Source organism: Puma concolor, chromosome E1, assembly GCF_028749965.1.
Source record: "Puma concolor isolate L17-30 chromosome E1, mPumCon1.1.hap2, whole genome shotgun sequence".
In the NCBI taxonomy this organism is placed as follows: domain Eukaryota; kingdom Metazoa; phylum Chordata; class Mammalia; order Carnivora; family Felidae; genus Puma; species Puma concolor.
The window spans coordinates 1466738-1492667 of record NC_141680.1 but is presented as its reverse complement, the minus strand read 5'-3'; the positions used below and the strand labels follow the sequence as shown (position 1 = coordinate 1492667).

Here is a 25930-nt window from a genome sequence, read left to right as displayed (position 1 = left end):
CTGTGTGCACATTGCCTCCATACCCGGGATTATGCCGTGCAGATTATTTTTCTATGACTTTTTCCTTGATCGAGGGTAAACGTTTTCTCACATAAGTGAACACGCCAACTTATCTCGCTAATAATGAAGAACGTGCGAATAAGACATTTTTGGTTCATGCCGTTGAGCAGAATGGAAAAGGTAGATAACGTTCAGGTTTGGTAAGGATGTAAAGGGAACGGACGGGCTCATGACCTCCTTGTAAAATGATGTGGTATGTGCCCCAGTACCTTGGTTCTGTCTACGGAAATGGTGTTTCAAGTGCGCATCCGGGCTGCGACTCAGCAGTCCCGCTGAAGGACGGCCCAAGCGAGGCTCGCTACGGCAGAGGACGGGGCCGGGGGTGGGGTATGACACAAGACTTCTCATTTTGATTAATTATACTTGGAAAATGTGCTTGTAAATGAGGCTTTTTTTTTTTTTTTTAATCTTTTGTGCGTTCGTAATTTTCCTAAATCTTTCCCGGTAAATATATCGCCAGCACAATCAGAAAGTAAGCATTTTTAAGGAAAGATGTGCTAATGAAAAAGAATTCAGCACTTGCCACGCTTATGCTGTATATGCACTCAATATACGACCCCCACAAAAACAATAGCAAAAAACCCCCGAAACCCAAAACCACACGGTAGACGACAGCTACCTTATTATGCTCAGCAGAAAAATCCCCCAAGTCCTAGATTGAGATGCAGAGCCCTCGGGGGCCTGGGTCTCCAGCCTTCGCTGGCGTCCCAGCGCACCCTGAGTCCCCTCCCACACACACTGAGTGTGTAAACTGGACGTGGGATGTTCGTAACTGACGGGGCTCAGTGCACCTGCTTTCTCTGCTCCTCCTGCCCAGGCTGCCTGCCCCACAGTCATCCCCCGCCCCCACCCCGAGAGCAGACACTGGCCTGGTCCATCAGGGTGCACGGGGAGTCACACACAACGGCCAAGACCCCAGCCCGCCCGCTGCGGCCCTCAATTACACGGCCCTGCTACGTACGAGTCCTAATGAAACACAGGACCAGACAGAATCTTCAGGGTCCGCTGAGAGGGGCAGGCTGGGGCCGGGCGGATCGTGGCCGTTTATCAAACGCACACAGGTGCACTGCTCGGCGGATTGGGGCCACGTTAATCAATCACCTTTTTATTTGAAAGCAGTTTCCGCCGCTGGGCAGAGACCCAAGCCACCTCTGTCCCGGGCTCGGCTTCCGCAGGCCCTTCCCTGAGCCCCGTTATTTTTAGCTGTAATTAAAACGATCACATACAGTGTCACAGACCCCATTTTTTGCTAACTGATGTGCAAGCAGTTTCTTTCTTTTTTTTTTTTTTTAATTATTAAGCTGACCATAAAACTCTTAAATCTGGGGTATTTCGAGCATTCGAGGAGAAAGCCGCCCTAACACCCACACGGGATGACAGGTAGTCGATGAGGAGGGAAAACCCTCGCGGCTCTCTGGCCCCTCTGCTCCTGCCACGGTAAATTACAGAATTAATGGGCTCTTAGAAAAGAGTGACACAAGGTTACAGTGAAAACACAATTAATTGCAGAAACCCACTTTTCTCACCCCATTTCAGTTTAACGGGAGGCTTTGAGGCTCAGTCAATCTCCTTTCGGTTTCTTCTCCACACCCCGACCTCCCATCGGTGGTTCCTGGAAACATCTAGAATGCCCAGGGCGCGTGTCCCTCCCGACCCTTGCAAACTGATCACGGAGGAATGTTTCCTTCTGGAGAGTTTCTTCTCTGGTGGAGAATTATAAGGACCCTTATACTTCGGTCCCATCCTGGATGGCTTTCCTGTTCCTGTCTTTACCTCTCCCAAGCAATCTAGACCAGATTCATCTGTCCGCCCATCCGGCCATCCATCCATCCATCCACACATCCATTCATCCATTCATTCACTAACTCATTCACTCATTTATTCACTCACTCATTCATTCATTTATTCACTCACGCATTCATTCATTCATCCATTCACTCATTCATTCACTTCCCTCCCTCCTTCCTTCCTTCCTTCATCCACCCATCCACCCACCTACCTATCCACCCATCCATCCATTCATCCATCCATCCATCCACCCATTCAGTCATTCAGTCATTCACTCATTCATTTATTCACTCACTCATTTGCTCAACCATTTACTCATTCATCTATTTACTCATTCATTCATGCATGCATGCATCCATCCATTCATTCATTCACTCATTCATGCATCTATTCACCCATACATACCAACGTTTGTTCATTCATTCACTCATTCATTCATTCATTCATACATTTACTCATTCATTCATGCATGCATGCATGCATCCATTCATTCATTCATGCATCTATTCATCCATACATACCAACGTTTGTTCATTCATTCACTCACTCATTCACTCATTCATTCATTCACACGTTTATTCATTCATGCATGTATCCATCCATCCATTCATTCATGCATGCATGTATCTATCCATTCATTCAAGCATCTGTTCATTCATTCATTCATGCATCCGTTCATTCATCCATCCATACACTCATTCATTCATTCATTCATTCGGCAAATGGTACGTCATTCTCACCCTTCTTCTCAAGACCCTACAGAGGCGGGCTGGTGTGCTCCTGCTCTGATTCGGTCTAAGGCAGAGACAGGTGCTCACAGGTGCTTACATACCTGGGGTAAGAGCTTCAGGGACAGACCTGGAAGGAGCTGGAGCCCCTGGGGGAAGTCAGCTCCACTGCCTCTCCCGCAAGTGCTCAGCCCTCAGCCCTCGCCTGGTACAAAACGGGCACTTGCTAAATGTGTCCCGAATGCATCTGCCTGTTAACCTGTCGGCAGAGTCCCGCCAAGGTGATGAATCCGCCTCCAATCAGGCTGCTCTCTGCCCCAGACGCTGTCATGATTAATTGTGAAGACAAATCCTTTCTGAGGGGAAGAGGAGGGGTTTCCGTTTACGCCCCACGTTTCTCCCAAACCCTGTGGTTTGGCAGTCAGGCATTTGTCATATTTTAGTCCTTAAACCACCAGTCATTTCTGACTCACACCCGGCAGGCAGACATGGGGTGCGATTTCTAAGATGATAAATGCTTCCCTTCTTATCTTTTGATATCTGGAAGTAGAAAATTTCAAGGAAAAAGGGTTTTACACCAAGACGGCCATAAATCTCATTGTGTTCACAACAGAAGGCTGACCAGAGGAGTTTATTAAATCCGTAAAGGATTTGATGTATATCAAACTGTTACATAAAGTCAATACTTTGGAGAGAAGCAGACAATAAATACTCCGCAAGAGGCGATATTTCTATCAGCGAGAAGGCAATCGCATAAAGATTAGGGGTGCAATTTCAATATTGCGTGTCTCAGTGCCGTAAGGAGGCACGTCTTGTTTTCCAGAATGATCGCGAAAGGAGGGGGGAGGGGCAGGCGACCTCCCGGACTTGTCCCTCCTGGCCACCCACCCCAAACCAGTGCTGCGGACTGAGTGTGGTGCCCCCGGCCCCCCCCGCCTGACCCCCAGCGCGGCTGTGCCTGGAGGTGGGGCCCCTAAGGAAGGAATTAAGGCTAAAAGGCCACACGAGCGTCTCCAAACCGTGCTGTTGTCTGAACAAGCTGTTCAGGCTTCATCACGCGGGACGGATTCTCTCAGTGCCTTTACGTCTGCCTTTACAGCAAAGAGCGACAAGCCCCCCACTTTGAGTCCAGAGAACCCTCGCAGCTCAGAGACGCTGAGGGTAACACGCCCAAGACGACACAGCCGATCGCTGGGGTGGGGCGGACGTTATCCCGCGGTCCGACCGCCCCTCGCCCGCCGAACGGCCGCGCCCCACGCTGGGGAAGCGGGCGCCTGTCGGCTCTCGCCTTCCCCTCCTCGCTCTGCCTCCCCACCTCCCTCTGGGGTCTGGCACCGCCCTGCCTGCCGCCGCTGCTGGCATGCTAACCTCAGGAGCAAAGTCCTTACGTCAAAGCCGCCACACGGTAGGCGTCGCTGGAAAACACGTGTATTTTTGCCCTTGAAATGGGTGCGTGCAGATGCAAAGTTCTAAAAACACCTGAAGGGTCAGAGCAGAAAGCACTGCTCCCGGGTCGTCTTGGGGCAGGTCCCGTGCTGCCTCCAGAGAGACTGGGGGTCCCAACTGGACCCACATGTTTGACCTAAAAGCACTTGGCAATTTCGTGTGGATCAACTGAATACAAGCAAATCCTCACATTTTGAATCGTCATGATTCGAATCACAAATTTTAGTACCAATGGTAGGACCCATTGTCAGTCTTTCTGGTTAGGGATCAGGTTAGAGATTTGGTGAGGGGTCTGCTTAGGGAGCTGGTTAGAGATCTGGTTCAGGGAGCTGGTTAGGGATCTGGTGAGGGACCTGGTGAGGGGTCTGGTGAGGGGTCTGCTTAGGGAGCTGGTTAAGGAGCTGGTGAGGGATCTGGTGAGGGGTCTGCTTAGGGAGCTGGTTAGAGATCTGGTTAAGGGATCAGGTTAGGGATCTGGTGAGGGATCTGGTTAAGGGAGCTGGTTAGGGATCAGGTTAGGGATATGGTTAGGGGTCTGGTTAGGGAGCTGGTGAGGGATCTGGTTAAGGAGCTGGTTAGGGATCTGGTGAGGGATCTGGTGAGGGGTCTGCTTAGGGAGCTGGTTAGAGATCTGGTTAAGGAATCAGGTTAGGGATCTGGTGAGGTATCTGGTTAGGGAGCTGGTTAGAGATCTGGTTAGGGATCTGGTGAGGGGTCTGGTGAGGGATCTGGTTAAGGAGCTGGTGAGGTATCTGGTGAGGGATCTGGTGAGGGGTCTGCTTAGGGAGCTGGTTAGAGATCTGGTTAAGGGATCAGGTTAGGTATCTGGTGAGGTATCTGGTTAGAGATCTGGTGAGGGATCTGGTGAGGGATCTGGTTAGAGATCTGGCGAGGGGTCTGCTTAGGGAGCTGGTTAGGGATCTTGTGAGGTATCTGGTGGGGGATCTGGTTAGGGGTTCAGTTAGGGATCAGGTTAGGGATCTGGTGAGGGGTCTGGTTAAGGATATGGTTAGGGATCTGGTTAGAGATCTGGTTAAGGGATCAGGTTAGGGATCTGGTGAGGGATATAGTTAAGGAGCTGGTTAGGGATCTGGTTAGGGGTTTGGTTAGGGATCTGGTGAAGGATCCGGTTAGGGATCTGGTGAGGGATCAGGTTAGGGGTCTGGTGAGGGATTTTGTTAAGGAGCTGGTTAGGGATCAAGTTAGGGAGCTGGTTAGAGATCTGGTGAGGGGTCTGGTGAGGGATCTGGTGAGGGATCAGGTTAGGGAGCTGGTTAAGGGGCTGGTTAGGGAGGTGGTTATGGACACCAGTTTGCTTTCAGATTTTTTTCCCTGTCCTTCCTCTGCTCTTTTCTCTATCACTGGTCTCTGCACACAGTACTTCCCAGACCCCCCTGCCTGCTGGGTCCATCTAGATTTGGCCATTGGTTCCTTTTGGCCCGTGACTGCTGGGAGCTGGGCAGGGGTGAGGCGGGTATCCCCAGCCCGGCTCACCCCCCCATCTCGGGAGCGTCTTTTGCAACGTCCACGTCTCCTCTGTGGTCTCAGGAGCCCGGGCTCCGGGGTCCTGGCATTTGGAAGCAGGTCATGCATTGCTGCCCTGGGGTGCCAGCTACCCTGCCCCCCAGCTGCCGGGCCTGGGCCGCTTCACCTTCTGGGGCGTTTCCAGCCTTCCTAACACCTGTGAAACCTACTCCTCATGTTAAGTTCCCCGTAGCAAGGATTCCGTTTTCTTCACTGGCCCTTAGCTCACCCGCTCGGCGCCCATTCTGAATTCATCCCTTAAATAGAGTCCTCACCCACTGGACTCCTCGGGAGAACTGCGCCCAGCGGTTCAGGCCGAGAGCCCCGACCCCCTAAACGTTGCCGATCATCGAGGGAACCTCGGATCCCGGTTGAATTTCCCCTGTGCCCTTGCCTCCAGCCCACCGTCCCCCTGGGCTCCAGCCCAGCCCGTCGTCCAGCCGACCTCACGGCCCCCTCTCTGGGCTCCTCACCCCTCACTTCCTGCCCAACGGCCGGGGGTGGGGGACCACGATCTTGTGGTTTATAATAATGAATGTACGTTTAGTCTTCGTCCCTGTTCCTCGCGCAGGGCCCCCGGAACCCTCGTGAGCCCCCAAGTGACAGAACACCTCGTGCCTCTTTCGTTCCACTGAGGCGACTCTGGCTGGGCTCCTGGACGGGGACTGGTCAGCGGAAGGGCTGGAAGCTCGGACCCCCGTCCTCTGGAGAGGGGAGAGGGGCCGGAGACGGTTCATAGCCGGCCATGCCCACGCGGGGAAGCCCCTGTAAAGCCGCGGCAGTCGGGGCTGGGGAGCCTCCGGGCTGGTGATCGTGTCCCCCCGGGGAGAGTGACGCCCCCCTAGTCCGCGGGGACAGGGGCTTCCGTGCTGGGGACCCTCCCAGACCTCACACCGTGTGTCTCTTCATCTGGCCGCCCCCGCATTCAAACAACACATCAAGAAGATAGATCTCGTGTAGAATGCACTTACCACCAACAAACCCCAAACCAAAACCCAAACACACACACACACACACACACACACACACACACAGAAAACAGAAACCACACAAAGGAACACAGGACATTTCTGGAGGTGATGGGTATGATCAATACCTTGATTGTACTGATGGGGTCATGGCCATATTTTTATGTCCAAACGCATCCAGATGGGTACAGTAAACAGGTGCATTTCCCCCTCTATCAGTTATATGTCAATAAAGCCGCACAAATAAAAAGGAATAAAGGGCTTCCTGGGTGGCTCAGTTGGTTAAGTGTCCGACTCTCGATTTCAGCTCAGGTCACGCTCTCCCAGTTCGTGGAATCGAGCCCCCTGCGTCGGGCTCTGATGTTGGCCGTGTGGAGCCCGCTTGGGGTTCTCTCTCTCTCTTTCTCTGCCCCTCTGCCACTCTCGAGTTCTCGCTCCCTCTCTCAAAAATAAATAAATAAACTGAAACAAAATTTAAAACAACAAAAAAGCGGATCAGGAGGGGAGAGCCCTCCCGGGGTACCGAGGCCGGTTCTCACGTCAGCGAACTGGAGATCCCTGGGCTAGTCTGAACCGTCAGGGTCTCTGGAACCTGCCTGTTCACACTCGGACGTCTGGAAGCCATCAGCAGAAAAGCCAACTGGCTAAAGGTAGTGGCTCGTGTCGAGACAGAGCGAGTCTCCGGGTGGGCGCCCGTCCCGTGGCCTCAGACGGCTGGGGCTGCTCTCCCAGACCTACCTCCCGCTATTTTGTCATTTGGGGGCCGGGAGCCCTGAGACACGGTCCCCCCGGCAAGGCCGCGCAGCTTGTTGCCCCGTGGGGTCAGGGACATAAATAGCCAGAGAAGATGTGCGACACCGTTAGCTGTTAGGGAAACGCCCACGGAAACCGCGGTGAGACATCGCCGCCCGCCTGCCGGGGTGGCGGTCCGCCCTCGGCCATGGGGGTGCAGGCACCCGGGACAAACAGTTTGGCGGTTTCTTCCAACACAAAGCGCCGAACGAAGCACAACCCAGCGAACGGTGCTCCTGAGCGCTCATCCCGGAGACATGAAAACTTACGTCCGCACAGAAACCCGTGCGCTATTTTTACAGCTGCTTTATTTGTAACTGTCAAAACCTGGAATCGGCCCAGATGTTCCTCAGCGGGTGACCCGACAGGTGCATCCACACGAGGGAATCACTGCTCGGCGACGAAAAGGCATCAATCTGATGTGGATTCACGGAACCGTGTGGACAAATCCTCGGGGAGTTCCGCTCGGCGAAGACGCCCAGTCGCCACAGGTCGCACGCTGCGTGATCTCCTTCACACGACGTTTGCGGAACAAATTTCCAGGAACGGAGAACAGAGGCGTGCTGGCGGGGGGGTGAGGCGCGCTGGTCGACGGACGGGCGTGCTGATGTCGTGCAGGACTGAACGCCAGTGAAACGAGAGTCTGGGCGAGGTCCGCGGGTTGTGTGAATGTCAACATCCGCGTCGTAACGTTAGTTTCGTCCAGTGTTGTCACTGGGGAAACTGAGTCCCACATCCCGGGCGGGATCTCTGTATCGTTACTTACAGCTGCGTGTGAATCCACAGTTATCTAGATTATTTTTTTTTAAAGAGCAGAGGACTTTCTAGGGGCCCTTCTCACCCTTTTGAACCGTAATCGGTTCTTGGTCCTCGTGTCGGGCGGCTTTCCCCGTGGCCGGAAGCCGGGGACCCGCCGGCCACGGGCTGTGGCTGCCATAACACACCTGTTGCCCGTGACAAACTCGTCCTGAACGGCCCCTGGGCCGCCGGGGAGGCCGGAATAAACAGCAAACACGCGTCTGAAAGGAACCAAAGTGTTTCGTCGGAGAGAATTGGGGTGGAAGTTTGTTTTATTTTCCCAGAGTCCTTGGGAGAAACACCCTGACATAATCACTCCCAGGTCCGGGATAAATGAACACAGAAAGTGCTTCCAGAAGGCAGTGAGCCTGATGGATTTTATCGATCGGCTCTTCCCCGGGCTTCCTCGGGCAATGCACGGGCTCCCTCGACCCAGCCCGGACGAGGCCGTTTTCATTACAGGAGGGCCTTTCCTGGGAGTGAGACCCGGGGTGGGGTGTGCTCCCCTCTCGCCCGGGACCCGTGTGGTGTGCAGCAGCCCACGGACGTTTCATTATCTCAAGCAGAAATCGCCTTCTATCGGCTGCCGGCTTGGTATGAAACCAGAGTGATCACGAGAGCTTTTTGGCATCCGAGCCAAGAACGGTGAGCAGCCCGGGGGTCACTGATTTCTTCCCGGGAAAGCACGCGCGCACGCGTGTTGCGGGCCCGGGTGGGGGTCTCGGCGCCTGGATCTAAACAGCTCCACGCAGGCCTGGCGTGTGCCCCCAGCACGGGGGCCCCGCCCCGGGCCCTGCGTTCCCTCGCTGGTGACAGGGGCGAGCCGGCCTCCGGGGGCCTCCGGCTCAGGCGTCCGATGACAACTCGGGGGAATTTTTCCACGTGCGGATTCCTCCCGTGGCACCCACGCGGATGGTGGGGGGGTGGTGCCCAGCCTCTAGGGTCTGCGGGAGAGGCCTCTGACTCCCCTCTGTCGCCCGCTTCTGCCATTTCTGCCACGTACTTGATTTTCTTCCTTCTTTCCTCGGTGCCCGACGACTGCAGCTCTGACTTCGGCTTGAATACCTCCCGTGACGGTGTGCTCCCCACCTTACGGGCAGCCCCGTCCGTTACAGGGATGTTTTACACTTAGAGAGTCTTTTCTCAGGCAGAACAAAGAGGCTGTCCGCTCTCGGCCGCCACGCGGATCGAGGCCAGGTTTTCTCCCACACGACCGTGTTCGGGGGCTGAGGGATGATCAGGAGCCCCTCACTCCGTCCTGCCCCAGGGTGAGGACTCCCAGGTCCTGAATCGTTTACGGGTTGTTGTTATGAGACGCTTCATCATTCTGGCTCGGCCCTTATAAATGAGTCACGTATTTATATGGTATATGAATATTGATGTAATTGTACACAAAGATGCTTCGTAAAGGTCCCGCGATGTCACTACAGAGAGTCTGTGTACTGAGGGAGAAGAAAGACGCCATCAAAGTTCTCACTTTTAACCCCGTTATCATTCGTACTTTGGCGTATTCTTTTCTGCCTTTTCCTCCGACAGATTCCTAAATCTGATTTCGTCCACGTCATGTCAGAGCTGCTTCTCGTGTTCCTCAGTCTTTATAACCGTTATTTTAAAAAAAAAATTTTTTTTTAATGTTTATTTATTTTTGAGACAGAGCGAGACAGAGCATGAGCAGGGGAGGGGCAGAGAGAGAGGGAGACACAGACTCTGAGGCAGGCTCCAGCCTCCGAGGTGTCAGCACAGAGCCTGACGCGGGGCTCGAACCCATGGACTGCGAGATCATGACCTGAGCCGAAGTCGGACGCTCAACCGACTGAGGCCGTCAGGAGCCCCCTGTTCCTCATAGTTTTCATAACCACCATTGGTAAAGGACGAGGCTCCAGTAAGTAGCTGTTGAATGAATGAATGAATGAATGAATGAACAAACGAACGCACGCACGAACAGGGATTCCGAGAGCGTCGCGGGAGACGGGCAAACGTCCAGCCCAGCGTCCAGCACAACCCCCACCACCGCTGGGATTGCGCCAAGTCCCCGGGTGACACAGGTCAGCCGAAAACCGAGGACGCTCGCCCCCGCCCTCACCCCCAGGCTGCCCCCAGCCCGTCGCACTGGCTCCCGCTCCGCGTGGGGACGTGCGTTTCCCGAGTGTCCTCCTCGCTGGGAGCCTCCCGCACGTCCGTCTCTGAGCGCGGGGCCGAGACCTCTCCCGGCTGTGACGTCGCGGAAGGAACGGAAGCTACCTTCTCTCACTCATTCTTCCACAAAAGAAGCCGCCACTGGGCCCCGTTGCGTTCCGAAGTCATCGCGGGGGGCAGGGGGGGGGGTCCGGTTGTGTCTGCCCGCACTGCCGTCACAGGCGGGGTGTCTCTCCAGCTCGGGGTCCTTTTTCCCCAACGGCGATCTGCCCTCCAGGGGGGCCTGGGCCGTCCGGGGCCTGCGACAGGCTCCCTCGCTTTCCGGCCAACGCCAGAGGAAAGATGCCCCGTCGCCCACGAGGGCCCCACCGGACTGCGAGCGCCACACGGGCAGCGACCTCCCCGTCCCGTCCACGCCTGCGTTACCGTGGCATAACCCAGCCCGCGGCTAGAGGCGGAGCTCGTGAGCGTCTCTTGGCCTCGTGATGAAAGACACGGCCCCCACGCGACGCTGGGGACCAGGCACGTTGCGGAAGGCCCCGCGCCTGACAGAGCCCTCGCGGGTCCTGGCTCCTTCGGCTCTGGGTCCCGCCTCCCCTGTGACACACACACCGGTCCCCAGACTGCGCCTGCCTTCCTGCTCAGCTCCAGCGCCCTCGGGCCTCGTCAGCAGGACCCTGAAGTGACTGCGCACGCACTGAGGCCAGGCCCTGGGAGCTCCCGCGACAAAGCCCTCCTGACAGGTTTTGGGGGACGCAGGACAGGTGCTTCTGCTGCAAAGCCCGGGACTGAAATCTCTTAGGAGCCCGTGTGGCCTCCAGCTCACTCTGCAGCTGTGTGTCTATAGGAGGACGGGGCCTCTCAGGTCCCCCCCCCCAAGCTCAGCTCTGAGCCCGCAGCGATAGGGACGGGCCGAGCCTCCAACCTGCAGAGCCCTGGGACTGGCCAGAGAGGCCGCACGGCGTGTCGGACGGGCTCCACCATGGGCCGAGGGACTCCCGCCTCCGGGAAGCCCGTGTTCCCGCACCTGCGCCGTGAGGCTCGCGGGCCCGGGCAGGGGCCGTCCGTCCGTCCGCCGCCGTAGCCGTTACCTCGCGCTGATTCTGTCAAAGTTGATCTTCCCTTGTTTGTGTCAGTTCCTTGCATTTCAAAAAAATGTCTCGTCTGGAAATAAGGATACACGTGCAGGAAGTTGCAGACAGATACCGGCAGGGCCCGTGCAGCCTTCACCCCTGGTCCCCAGCGTTGGCGTCTTGCATGATGTCGGTCCGGGATCAGCGGATGTCGGCACGGCTTGTCCGGGCTCACCGGCCGCGTGTGCACGTGTGTGTGCAGGCGTGCTATGCTCACGGGCAGCTCTCTGTGTTAGCACCGCACTCAAGGCACGGAACTGGACCGTCCCCGCAAGCCCCCTCTGCTATCCCTTTCCAGCCTGAGACCCCTGCCCGCCTTGGCTGCTCCCCGCTAGGAGGAAGGAGAAAAGGAGCCCCCGGACCCAGTGACTCGTCCTCTGCAGCGGCACGGGCGGCTCTGGCCAAGCAGAGGACCGAAGAGAGGCAAATGAAGCGGGAGCTTTGGAGGGAGTGGAGACGAGGCGAGTCCCAGAGACGCGTCTTGGCAAAGCCCCCCCGTTCTGTGCATCTATGCAAGCATTTCACACCGTCTTTGGCCCAGCTCTTCTCTTCGGCCCGGGTTGGCCATGTTAGCGATGCCCAAGATTGCGGCCAGGGAGACACGACTGAACCCAGGTAAGCACGGCTCGTGTCGGGTGCTCTGGACGAGACACCTCCACCAGGACTCCGCGTGGAAGCTACGAGGCCAGGACGAGGGGGTGGGGCAAATCCAGGAGGGCAAAGCCCAGACCTGCTGCAGGCTTCCTTCCCGTGCCCCATCCAGCAGGGGCACCGACGCGGGCATCCCAGGGCAGGCCTCCAGCAGGGGCACTGACACGGGCTCACATAAAGCGGGCAAACTGCCCCGAACGAGCCGCTGAATTTCAAAGAGAAGGCTCCTCAGGCATCCCGGCAGAAGAGCCGAATCACTTACAGCGGGAGACGGGGGTGGGGCTGGGCTCGCACTTGCCCACCGCGGCCAGGGACACGCTGGAGTCAGCTCAAATAGGCCCGTGAGAGCCAATTATTAAACTTCCAGAAGCCTTGCCAGCTGCCTGACATCATATCGGTCGCTTGCAATCGGCCTCGGTGGGAGTATTTATAACCACAGAAACGGGCGAACTTCATACAAAAGTTCCTCCCGCGCAGAGAACTGGCCGTTAAATGCTTTCTGGCACACGCGGAGGGCACGCGGCTTCAGAGGCGCCTGGGAAGCGCCCAGGCAGAGGGTGGGCCCCAAGAAACGACGTTTCATGATCTGTATGCATTTTCAACATTTTTAATGTACTTTTACAAGATTAAAAATTTTTTAAGTTTATTTATTTATTTTCAGAGAGAGAGAGAGAGAGAGAGAGCGCACAAGCGGGGCAGGGGCAGAGGGAGAGGGAGAGAGAATCCCAAGCAGGTTCCTCACCGTCGGCACTGAGCCTGACACAGGGCTCGAACTCGTGAACCGTGAGATCATGACCTGAGTCGAAGTCGGACAGTCGGACGCTCAACCGACTGAGCCGCCCCGGCGCCCCTGAGACTTAATTATTTTTTAGGGCAGTTTTAGGGCCACAGCAGAAGGGAGGGGTTGGTACAGAGATTTCCCATCTACTTCCTGCTCCCCCCCCCCACAGCCTCCCCCCTACCAACGTCCCCCCGGGTGATGTGTTTGTACCATGGAGGCCCGCACGGCCACGTCGTCACCCAGAGTCCTCTGTCTACACTGGGGCTTCCTCGTGGTGGTCTGTGCTCTTGGACAAATGCGTCAGGCCCTGAGCCCGCCATTCTGCTGTGAGGGAGAGTCATTTCACCGCCTCAGAAATCTCTGTGCTCCTCTAACTGTTCATCCTTCCCGCCCCCCAGTCCCTGGCAGCCGCGGGCCTTTTCCTGCCTCCATAGCTGTGCTTTTTCCAGAATGTCATCTGGTTGGTATCATGCAGCACGGAGCCTTTTCAGACTGGCTTCTCTCACTCAGCGATCTGCATTTAAGGTCCTTCCGCGTCTTTTCTTGGCTTGATAGCTCATTTCTCTTTAGCGCCAAAGAACATTCCATTCTCTGGATGGGCCACGGCTTGTTTACCCACGCACCTGCTGCAGGACGGCTTGGGTGTTTCCGAGTGTCGGCGGCTCTGGACACGGCTGCTGGAAAGGTCCGTGTGTGGGGTTTTGTGCGGACGGAAGTTTTCGCCCCTCTCGGGTGGTTACCGGGAGCGCGATAGCTGGGATCCTGTGCTCCCGGCAACAGCGAGCTCCTGCTGCCCGTCTGTGTCTGAACGTCGGCCGTCCTCGCAGATGCCCCCACGGCCCTCCGCGTTCACGTGCGCCTCCCTGACGACGTGCCGCGCGGGGCGTCTTTCCCTGTGCCCAGCCGCCCGCCTCCTGTGTGCCTCCTCTCGGGTGATGTGTCTGTTCAGGGCTCTGGCTCACTCTTAAGTCTGGCTGTTCGCTTCCTTACCGTCGAGGCTTAGGAGGTCTTCGTGTAGTTGGGGCGACAGGCCTTTCTCGGATGTGTCTTTTGCGAACGTGTTTTCTCCCGGTCCGCGGCTTGTCTTCTCGCTCCCTTGACGGTGTCTTTCACGGTTGGTACAAAGTGAACCACCAGAATACCTGAAAGTAAGCCGACCGTCGCCACCACGAGCGATGAGGGCCGAGCGGAGGGCGGGGGGCAGCGTGCGCAATTTTGTCATCGTTCAGGGCGGACAGATGAAGACCCACGGGCCAGATTCGATTTGCCGCCTGTGTTTGTAAATAAAGTCCTGCTGGAAGGCCCCCGTGGTCGCTCATCTACGAACGTCTACGCGGCCCTCTTGCTACCACAGCCGAGGGCGACCGGGGCGGAGCTGGGGCGGGGGGCACAGGTGGAGACCCTCGTGTGCCCTCGGGCACCCCGGTCGACTTGGGGTCTCGGTGAGGCAGGGACCAACCCACCATCCACACGGTCACCCCGTTCTCCCGTCTCCTCCGCATCCCGCTGGGCAGCACATCCCCCTTCTCGGGGAAGGAACCACTGTTCTCTTTTAACGTATTGAAGGAGCCCACAGAAACAACACCTCCCCTTTCCACCATTTCGGGACTCGCCGTGGTTTGGGCCACCCCACTACCCAGGCACCCCGAAGCGACGCCTGTAAGCGGCAAGGCCTCGCCATTTTAACGTGCTCGTAACCGGTTCGACAAAGTGCAGCCAGACGTGCGGCGGAACCTCTGCATTAGCTGTTGGCGGCTGAATAACAAATTGCCCCCCGAACCCTAGCGGCTCGGAGCAACAAGTATTTATGCCTCACGGTTCTTGTGGGTCAGGTACGCGGGAGCGGCTGGGCCGGCGGGTTCCGTCTCAGGGCCTCTTAGGACGTTCGGGTCTGAAGGCGGGAGGATTGGCTTCCAGGAAGGCTCGCTCACGTGGCCGTGGACAGGGGGCCTCGGTTCCGTGCTGGCTGTTGGTAGCTTCAGTCCCTTGCCCCGTGGACCTCTACGGGGCTGCTCGGGGGTCCTCACGACAGGGCGCTGGCTCCCCCCAGACCGCTTGATCCAAGAGAGAGAACAAGGTTATAACTCACGGTCTCGGATACAGACACCCTCACGTCTGGTTTCTTCTCTCATTAGAAACAGTGACTGAGTCCGGCCCCTGCTCACGGGTGGGGGTGTGTGGGGAGGGGTAGGCCTCACCTCCTGAAGGAAGGGGTTTCAAAGGTTTTGTGAACGTGTTTAAAGACGATCCCAGGTTTCTACCCAAGAAGGGATACAGTAAATAAATATCTAAAAGTGGTCTGAGAGACAACAGGTCAGGCAAGCGACAGAAGAGAATCTGAACGTAGCAGGTGGCCTTGGATATGTGGAGGGAATTCCTGGGAATTCAAGCATGGTTGCTGACTTCCTCTTTTTCGTTGTTTTGTTTTAAGTTTATTTATTTTGAGAGAGAGAGAGTGAGAGCGAGAGAGAGAACCCCACGCAGGCTCCGTGTTGTCAGCACAGAGCCCCACGCGGGGCTTCAACCCACGAACCGTGAGATCATGACCTGAGCCAAAACCAAGAGTCGGACGCTTACCGGCTGAGCCCCCCGGGTGCCCCCTATCCTTTCTTTTTCTTCACACCAAAGGCTCTGGCCTCGTCCTGTCTGCAGGTGCTTCACCTGCTTCGTTCCTGGAACACCGTTAAGTGAACTCCGCCCGCGAGCATTTCCTGAGCTACAACTCTCGTTTCTTGGGCGGGGGCCCTGCTTTCCGTCCGGCCTCCCTGCCTCCCGAGCCTCCCTCGTCTGACGGGAATGCCGTGACTCTCTAGGTGCACCCGTCTGCCCTCAGGGAGGGTCAGGCACCAGGTCTCCGTGTCCCAGGTTCAGAGAGCCTCAGACTCCCCTCTGCTCACCCACCTGCTTGGGTGGAAGGTTGGGGTCCACGCCGCCCCCTAGGAGTCCGGTCTGCCCCCAGTAAATGCCCTTTCGGCATGCGTTCCGCGCCCCGTCTGCCCACCCGATGCAGCCTGTGACCGTCCACCCCACCGGCTCCTGGCGCCTTGCGCTGGTGATCTGGTAAGTAAAACGTCTCGTCTCCTCAAGCCAGTCTTGCAATCTGGGAGCAAGTTACACTAGAAAGGACGAAAACAAATGAGTGGAGCATCCCCTTCGAAACGTGCAGAAAGACCGACTGAGTTGCAGTTACGCACGAGGTCCGGATGCTGTTGGCGTGGGGCACACGCAGCGAAATTGATGAACCATCGGGAGAAACAAAGAGAAAGCACCACAGAGCCAAAGGAAGTAATAATAAAAAAAAAAGATTTTGCAAAAACAGCCAGTGGACATACATTGGAAAAGATCCGTCAAATAAGATGTGTTCCAGGAACTGTATGTGCTGAAAACTGATTCCATAAGAGCTGGGAGATCTGAACAGACTGAAAACAATGGAAGGAGTTGAGAAAAGCTATAAAAAAAAAAAAAAAAAAGAAAGAAAAGAAAAGCAAACTCCAGGAAAGCGCCAAATCCAGATGGTCTCAAAGGTAAACTCCTTCCAATGTTCGAGGAACAGACGAACCTGATGCTATTTAAACCCTTCCAGAGCCTGGAGAGAGAAGGGTGGCTTCCCAATTCTTTTTATAAAACTAACGTAGCGTGGATACCAAAATTTGACAAAATTAGCACAAAAATAGAAAACTTTAGACCAATCTCCACTCAGGATTCTTGAGAGAGAGAGAGAGAGAGAGAGAGAGAGACCAAGTAGGGGAGGGGCAGAGACGGAGACACAGAATCCGAAGCAGGCTACAGGCTCTGAGCCATCAGCCCAGAGCCCGACGCGGGCTCGAGCCCACGGACCGTGAGATCACGACCTGAGACGAAGTCGGATGCTTAACCCACTAAGCCCCTCAGGTGCCCGTGAGGAGTTCTGACTGAATTCTATATGCAGCCCTAAGTCAAAGTTAATGGACTAACCTTGCATAGTGGGGGTGGATGGTTGTCCCCATGGCAGACAGTCGGGGGCTGGAGTGGTGCTGACCTTCACCTGCTCCGAGGGGCCCCACGCCCACGTCCGCCTCAAGGGAATGGTTGAGAACCGGCAATAACACGGCAAGTGATGTTCTCGGCCATAACGATTGCGTCAACTATGAGTTTAGTCCTAAGATGCTCTGATCAGAGTAAACACCCCCAAAGCAACTTTTTATCTCCTCAACGTTTGGAGAAAGAAAAGCTTTCTCTTCTGGGTTACAGGGTGTGCAAACCTCAGGTGTACAAGTTTCCTAAGAAGAAGGCCAGCCAGCCCACGGGCCAGCGTGCAGGGCAGGGTGGGGCTCGGCATCACGGGTAACGGTGCCCTGGGCACACTGCACCTGAAGCTCCTACTCTCACTGGGGTATTTTCACCCACGCTGATAAATTCTCTTCATGGTTCAAGGCAACTCGAACGGGCTTTCTACGACTTGCCGCTGAAAACACTCGAATCCGGCCCGATATTTTCTTAAGCGTAATTTAAAAAGTTGAGCTCAAGGGTGACCTCGTGCGTGGGTAGCATCGTTCTCACTGAGCATGCCAATGAGTCAGGACTCGAGACGGGGACACCGGAGGGGAAGAGGCCGACTGTCCTTATTCCCAGTGAGCCGCCTGGAGCGCGGTAGGGGGATTCAGCGAATGACAGATTCCGACAGAAATACCCCAGACCCACGGTTCTGCTGGAGGCTCACAGTAGCTCGTCGGAAAATGCTGCGGGAATTACAGAAACACTCAGAGTATTTGAGCATGAATTTACTCTGGGTCCGTCAGGACGCCCCGCGGAGGACCCGACGCACAGGAGGCTGCCCGCAAGAGAAGCCGGGCCTCGCTGTCAGGGAGTGGCGTCCATAGGGAGGGCACGACCTCAAGGGAATCGATGAACGAACTCCGTGAAGGGACCCTCGGGGTCCTCCTCGGTCAGGAGCCTCCCGCGACTCCAGGAGGCCCTGATGTCGGGGCCACAGGCGAGCCGATGGGTCCCCTCTGTCACTGAGCACATAAATAGTTATGAAGTCTCTGTTTCTGGGAAAGCAGACGGGAGGGAGAGGGGAGGGGGGTTGCTACTGGCACTTCATTCGGCACGTGGGAGGCGGGACAAGGACGTCCCAGTTTTTAAAATGTCTGTATCTAACCCCCGCCACCCGCCCCGATCCCCACCAGAAGAAATGGCCTTCACGGACCCTTGGGACCAGAGTGGATTTCAGGAGGCTGATAGGAAGTCACAGAATTCTGTCCACAGCCGGGATCAGGGCTCCTGTGACCAAGGTCAGATGCCAGCGTAAGGTCAGGGCTGGGAGCAGGGTCTGAGCTCAGTCTGCGAGGGGAGAAGTTTGGGTCTAGGCCTGAGGCCAGGTGGGGGCTCCATGCGGGTCGGGGTATGGCCTGTCTGCTTCCGGGGGACATTCTCTGTAGCTCAGAGGCCTGCGTGAAGATTTAGTGGGTCTCCTGGGGTCTCTGAGCTGAACGAATGCACGGCGACGTGACAGCACGTGGCCCCAGCCTCCAGACCCTGGTCCAGTAGAAAGGCGTCCTCCCAGAACCAAATCTGTTTCTAGGCCCGTGTGGCTCTGTCTGTCCCATCGGGCCACTGCTGTGCCCGACGCTGAGAGCAGGTGCACAAGGCGAGTATTATTATCCCTGTTTTACGGTCAAGGAAAACAGACCTAGATGTTTTCTGCATCCTGATGTATATTCCTCATGGGTTTTTAAAATTTGATTTCTGGGGCATCTGGGTGGCTTAGTCGGTTAAGCGTCCGACTTCAGCTCAGGTTATGATCTCACAGTTCCGTGAGTTCCAGCCCTGCGTCCGGCTCTGTGCTGACAGCTCAGAGCCTGGAGCCTGCTTGGGATTCTGTGTCTCCCTCTCTCTCTGCCCCTCCCCTGGTCGTGCTCTGTCTGTCTTTTTCAAAAACAAACAAACATTAAAAAATAAAATAACATTTCATTTTTAATTGAAGTATGGTTGATCCAACTCAGCACATTAGGAAACGCTCACCACCCTAAGCGTCGTGCGTTCCTAGTGTTTTGAGGTTGTTTTCATTTTCCCTCCCCCGCCCCCACTCCTGGATCAAGCCAGACCTGACAGGGTATCCTGGCCAGAGCAGCAAACCCGCCATCGAGGAGACGCTTCTCCTTCTGCCTGAAGGCAGGATGCCTGGTGCAGTCGAGGGTGACCCTCTCGCACTCGCCTCTGCTCAGCCTGGGAGGCCAGGAAGCCCCTTCCTGGAAGGGATTCCCCGTGAGAGACATTGGGGCCGAGTGGGGCCGGCCTGGCTGGAAGGACGGAAGGACGGGCGGCTTGCAGCAGGGGGAGTGCGAAGGGGGCAGGGGTCGGTCGGAGCGGCACTTGGGTGCCCCAAGGGGCAGGGTGCCCGGCGTCCTCGAACGCACGACCGGCCCCCGCCCTGCGCTCTTGGGTGTTAGGGGGGCAGGGGGGCGGGAGGTGCTGGCCCGGGGTCTGCTGTGCTGTCCTCTTCCCTGCAGAACGGACAGGGTGCATGGTCTTCCCTCCTCCTGGCTCCCCTCCCTCGGGCTCCCTCGGCCGGGGGAGGGGACGTGGGCCACCAGGTGGATGTGACTGCGTCCTTCCGCAGCGTTGGTCAGCGTCTGCGGGCCTCGGGGACTCCTCACTGCCATCTCCTCCCTCCACACGGCCTCCCCGTCTCCAGGGTCTCGGCCGCAGCCTTTCTGAAGCTCGCGCCCCTTCCCGCTGGACCGGCCTCCTCGCTGTGGGACGAGGGAGGCCGGTGGGTTTTCCGCGTGCAGAACAAGGAGGTCCGCTGGTACTCCCTTTCCAACGACGAGCAGCTCCTGTCAGGGCTGACAGATGAGTGTGGGCGGCTCGGGTGACAGAGATGGATGGGGATCCCCGTGTTTGCGCCCCGCACACGCAGCCCGTCCGGGCATCGCCCCTCTTGGGATCAGGCTAATCAGATGGCCGCTTACGGAGCCATTACTCAGTGAGTTGTGCTGGGGGGTGGCGTGCGGGGCCTCACCAAGAAGACAGTTAGGACCCCTGGCTCGTGAGGGACGCGGGCGCCATTAGGTGGTGGTGGTGACGATAACCCCCAGGCCCCGAGCCACATCGGAGGCCCGGCCGCTCCTCCTGGGGGCAGGGCCCTGCTGAGCCCAGCCCAGCCAGCCCCACTGTGCTTGACGAGAAACCAGACCTCGCGTGAGGGCCGCTTGGGCTTCCTGAACGGCCGTGCACCTGCCTCAGAGGACAACCTGCTTGCTTTCGGGTCACCTGCCGCCTTTGTTTGAACCCGGGGCCCCGGGTGTGCCACTGGGTGTTCAGGCAGCTCCCTGGGACGAGGTTCCTGTACGTGTGTGCAGTAATATATTCTCCATCCTGAGGCCCGTGATTGTACGATAAAGCAAGCAGGCTGGGAATCAATACAGAAATGTAAAAAAAAATAAAATGCTCTGAATCATTGTCATAACCAGCAAATGTGCTTTTCAGCTGAGAAACGTTTTCTTTTCTATTCTTGAATGGTGGCAGCAAACTCCAGGCCCCGGGCGCTGGGACCGAGGCTCTTTGCTGCTCGTAGGTCAACATCAGTCGGAGGAGACACCACGATGGCCGGCCGGTGACGGGCTGAGTTGGCTACGATAATGACGGGGTGTGTGATTCCCTGCTGTGCAAGCACCCACGGGTGCCAGCTCTGAGCTGGGCACCTATGCATTTGCTAAGCCATACGTTTGAACAATTCCTCAGGCTCCTCTGCCCCGCCCTCCCCCCCAAATGTGTAGCAATTCGCTCTACACCATTCCCAGCGGATACGTCTGGACTCTCCCCTTGAGCGTGAACGCCTACAGGACAGCAGCTCATTTCTGAAAAAGCCCACCTGCCTTCTGGTCTTGACGGCAGAGCGAGCTCACGCGGGAGCCCCCTCGCTGCTCTCTCTGAACGCACGTGTGTGCACACACGCACGTGAAGACCGTGTGGCAAACAGAATTCTGTCTTGCTTTTATGGGACCCGTCATCCTGAGAACCAAAACGATTTCTATAGGCCGGAAGTGAAATGGAGACACCCGTGTGCAGGGGAGGAGCTCAGAGACCAGAAGCTGCCTGCAGACCAGGACGTTCTCTCGTAAAGGAACAGGAAAGTGTGACTCGGAATCCAGAAAAACATCCGATTAACGTTGGATGGACTGGCTATGGGATTTAAAAAAATTTTTTTTATGTTTGTTGATTTTTGAGAGAGAGAGACAGAGGGTGAGCAGAGGTGGGGCAGAGAGAGAGGGAGACACAGAATCTGAAGCAGGCTCCAGGCTCCGAGCTGTCGGCACAGAGCCCGACGTGGGGCTCGAACCCACAAACCGCGAGATCATGGCCTGAGCCGAAGTCGGACGCTTAACAGACTGAGCACCCCCCAGGCGCCCCCAAGCCCGGATTTTAAAAGCACAGTCTTTAAAGCAGCTATATAAATATGCTCGAAAGACCAAAGTCGTCACGAGTCAACATAGAGAATGTCTGCAGGGAAACAGGGACTGAAAAGAACCAAATGGAAATTCTCGAACTGAAAATGATAGAAGTTGAAAGAAAGAATTCACCGAATGGGCTTAGTAGCAGATTAGAGGTGAAGGAAGAACAGATACGTGAACTTGAAGATAAATCGCAAGAAACGACCCGACTGGGAGGCAGCAGGCACCGGGTGGGGGCAGGGGGGCTCATCACGTGGCGGGCCAGGGGGCAGTGCCCCGGGCGGGTAGTGCAGCCAGCTGACATGAGCCCTCCCTTCCGCTGGGCGCCGCCGAGAGCCCACTTAGCGCTGGCTCCTTCGGGCACCTCGTCAGCCCTGTCCCTAGCATCGTGCCAGTCATTTCTTAAGGCAGCTGCTTTCCTCCTCAGTGCACGGGTGGGGAAGTCGAGGCTTGGGGGGGTTATGTTCGCTTGTCCCCAAAGTCCAGATCGTCTGGTCCAGGCCCGTGTGCGTGCCCACTGCCCCCAGCAGACCGTTTCCTGCCCCAGAGCCTCTCCTCACAGTCTTCCCTGGGCCTCGAGGGTCAAGGCCTCGCCGCCTTCTGTATTTTCGCGGGGTGCCTCCGGATTTCCCAGGTTTCTCCTCCTTGAGTGACGGGAGGGTCCTCCGGGGGGGAAGGACAGCCCATCAACCCCAGGCCCCCGGACGTAGTATGTTGCCCCGAGGACAGGAGACCGGGCGGGACTCGGTCCCAGCTCTGCCTCCAGTCTGGCTGCCTTGACCTTGGGGAAGCCTTTCCTCACCTCTGCTCTGGACTACGTCCCACCCGCACAGGGAGGGCTGGGGCGCCTGTCACCCTGGACAGGAGGGACCGCCGTGCTAAGGGGTGTGGACTTGCCAGCACCGGTCGTCAGCTGTCTGCATCGTCTTCAGTGACTGACGTCTTTCTTGGAAGGAATCCACGCCATAACTGCTAATCTCAGTGAGGCGTTCAGATCCGCGACTCTCCTAATTCCACGGGAATGTGTGTTGTTTCTTCCCCGTGGGTGCTGAGGCCCCGGGGGCGGTGACGGGCGTCCAGGTCAGGCCGAGGGGCCCAGGGCATGGCTGGCGCACCACAGAGGAGCCCCGGGCTGCGATTTCACACTCGGCCTCGGGCCAGAGGATGCCGCCTGTGTCCCTTATGCTCATCAAAGGAGGCTTTGTCTTCCCCGGTCGGCCTAATTGCTGTCCTCATTTGGACGGCACTGGAGCCATTCAGTAATGAAAATCGCCCCGTGCTAATCCGGCGTCAGGAGCTCACCTGCTTGTTGGCATTCGGAGCCGCGCAGAGAGGGGAAGACGCTGCTCTTGCCGTTACAGGTGCAAAGCCCCTCCGGGCTGTTTGTGTGCAATTATCCTCCAATGGCCTGGAAATTACAGTCCGGTCGCGGTGGCTGCTAACGAGGACTAATTACACCGCCACAGGGCTGCCCGGGACGCTTAGAACAAATGGCTGCTGTGGGAGCTCGGTGATAGGTAGGGAAAATCCCATTTATTCCTGGAGCAGAGGAAAAGGCTGCCAGAGCTTGGAAAGGCTTAGCTGGGGTCTCCTGGGCATTGAAGACTGGTTTCTCAATCAGTGTTACCAAATTCACAGAGAGACGCCCACCCATCCGCCCCCCCATCTCCCTGTTTATCCTGCACCAGACATCCATCCATCCACCCATCTCTTCATCAGTGCCACTATTCATCTACCCACCATGCATCTCCATGCACCCAACACACTTCTGTCAAGCTCTCACCTAGCGCTACACCTGATGCTGCGAGTCAGAGAGGAGTCAGGAGTGATCCCGCACACCAGAAAACATCACAGGCACTCGGCAAACAGTTTTGAATGAATGGAAACAGAGTGAATATTTTCTCAGTGGAGGGGAGAAAATTGTGGAGACTCTGCTAAGCGGGAAGATGGCAAAAGGGTATAGCAGATGTGAGGAGAGAGAAGAATACAGAGCCATCCATCCCGGTCACACGTGCACGTCAGCAGAAGAGACGGAGGTAAGGGGGGTGTGGTGCATGCGCTCAGGGTCTGAGACCGGCAGGTGCCCTGATCTGTCCAAGGTTCTGAGAGCAACGTCTGGGGTGCTGGAAGCGCCTGCACCACAATCGTCGGCCGTCCTGTGCTGATGTCCTTGACTTCCCCAAGGCGTCTGCCCCTGCCATGGTTTCCCCCATCTTCCTGCCCACCCTACCCTGCCTAGAAAGGGAAGGAGATCCTCCCAGGTGGGAGAACCCAGTGTCGGATGTGCATAACACAGGGGAGGTCTTGAGGTTTGGCGAATGTTAATTCTGTCCCCCGGGGGCTGGAGCCCAGGGACCGAGGGTCAATGACAGAGGGAGGGCAGTGGGGCCAAGGCCGCATCGGTCCAGGCAGAGCTGAGAGGTTTGGGATTTGCCACCACGGGGAAGAAGAGGACCCACTGATGGACTTTAAGCAAGTGACTTGCATTTTTAAAATTATTACTCTCATGTAGGGAATCGGTTACCGGTAATTGATTACTACTCTGCAGGGAATTGACTGGAAGACCTCATCACAGCGGCTTCCAGGCAGAGTGTGGCTGGGAACTGGTTCAGCACTCATTCCTGGGCACGGCCGCTGGGACCCTGGATGCTGGCTCCCTGTCCACTCTTTCCTGGCCCGGAGCTTGGGGGTGGGAAAGGAGTCGGAGGGCTGTGGGTTCCTCTGCCCTGTGAGGGTCTGTGCAGGGTCTAGGAGTCCCCCCATCCTCTTCCCGACACCCCCCCACTCACAGAACTCCGCAAAGTGGCCATACCACCTCTCCTTACATAGCTCTGACCTCTGACAAAATCCTTTATCACATCGAACCCTGACTTTCCTCTGCGTACATTCTGCCTTCCTCGTCTTGGTTCCACGGAGACCCGGAGACGGGAGGAAGGCTGCGGCTGCGGGAGCGAAGGCGGGTTGGCCCAGGGGAGGGGAAGACATTCCTAGGAGAGAACAGAAGGGAAGACAGGCGGTGGAGGTGGTGGGGGAGGGGAATCTGGGTCGGCACTGGCGAGGGAAGAGGGAAAGGAGGTGTCTGAGGAGTGGCCAGCAGACGTGTAAATACTGAGAGCCACTGGGGCGCCTGGGGGGCTCAGTCGGTTAAGCGTCCGGCTTCGGCTCAGGTCACGATCTCACGGTCCGTGGGTTCGAGCCCCACGTCGGGCTCTGTGCCGACAGCTCAGAGGCTGGAACCTGCTTCGGATTCTGTGTCTCCCTCTCTCTCTGCCCCTCCCCTGCTCACGTTCTCTCTGTGTCTCTCTCAAAAATAAATAAACATTAAAAAAATTAAACAAAAGAGTACTGAGAGTGGCAGGAGGAGGAGGGAGAGTTTTAAGACACCCTGCTCTGCGCTGGGAATATACTCTGACCTCCCCAGGCGCATGGCATGCTGTCCCTTCAGAGGCTTCTCAAGAGGGGACGCAGTAACCATGACTGCTCTCAGCCATGTTTTCCTGGCGGGTGGCAGACTCCACGGGCCGATCCCACGTAGAGACCGGTCCCTTCGCCGGCCCGTTTTACCTGGAGCGCACTGCCCGGCCGGGCGACGTGGAAAGGATAGCCGAGGAGCCGGGGAGCCCTTGGTCACCTCCCGCGGGCACTTTACAGACTCAGGAGCTCTCGGGGAGCAGAGCGAGAGACTCGAAAGATGGTCTAGTCCAGCCCCTCCCCATCTGAACCTGATTTTCTAGCCCCCCCCCCCCACTTTCCCCAGCCCTTCCCCAGCAGGGAGGTGCCTCGCTCTCTGCGGTCGCACTTCCTGCGAAGAAATGCACCACCTCCCCCTGGGCAGGGCCCGGGCCCCCACCGAGCTGTCCCCCTCCACACGCGCGCCCTCGCTTTGCAAATGCCTCCGCCCTTCTCCCCTCAGAAAAGGATGTGCGGGCGCGGGGCGGGGCGGGGACCGTTCCCTCGTCCTTCAGTGACCAAGGTGTCTCTGCCACTGCCTGCCTCCGCTGGTGGTGTCCTCAGAGGCGATTTCCAGGCTTCGTAAAAACACAATTTATGTGATCTATGAAAAGTCATGTGATTTATAAGACCTGTTAATTCTATGAAGGGGCTGGAGGGGCTCACCGGTCCCGCTCTCTGCTGGTTGGTCGGTAGGAAGCCTTCCTCTGTAAAGGCTGTCCTGTGCCGTGCCCGGGGCCCGTGGCTGTGGCGGTCCCCACACCGTGCTGGTGGGCTCGCCGTGGCCCCGGGGCTCCGGGGAGGCGACGTAAGGTCAGAGTGTGATCCGAGATGCAAACCCCGGAGCATCGTGGAGAGCTTCCCGGAGGTGGTGGCACAGGAGTCCAGTGTTGAGAGCGGAGGGACTTAAGCGGATGTGGGCTGTCGGGGAGCACAGTGGACGTGGGATGTGGGGACAGACCATGGGTCCCCAGAGTGGAGACAGGAAGGGTGGGACTGAGGCTGTGGCACCCCGGGAACACGGCTGCTTGCAGCCACTGGCCGGGACTGTGAGACACGTACCTCCTCGGTCCCCAGGCATCCCTACCTGTCAGAGGGGACAGGAGGAGGGCGGGACAGGGGGCCTCACGAGGGCCTCCAGGACCCTGAGCGCTGTGTCCGTCTGCAAAGCCGAGCCTCCCCCCTCCCCACCCCGGGCCAGTGTTTCAGGAGCCCGAACGGTGTGCCCCTGAGTGTCCTC

At 57.1% G+C, this 25930-nt stretch overlaps 2 protein-coding genes across 2 annotated transcripts in view; both read left to right on the top strand.

The window, feature by feature from the left end:
* The window catches only part of RPAIN (RPA interacting protein), a 261437-nt gene extending 237394 nt beyond the window's left edge, over positions 1-24043 (top strand). The window contains exon 8 of the mRNA XM_086685682.1: positions 24014-24043. The gene's annotated coding sequence lies outside the window, so the exon portion shown is untranslated. The remainder of the gene's footprint in view (positions 1-24013) is intronic.
* Positions 1-25930, top strand: part of LOC147573958 (uncharacterized) — an 85770-nt gene that overhangs the window by 38144 nt on the left and 21696 nt on the right. The window lies entirely within an intron of this gene.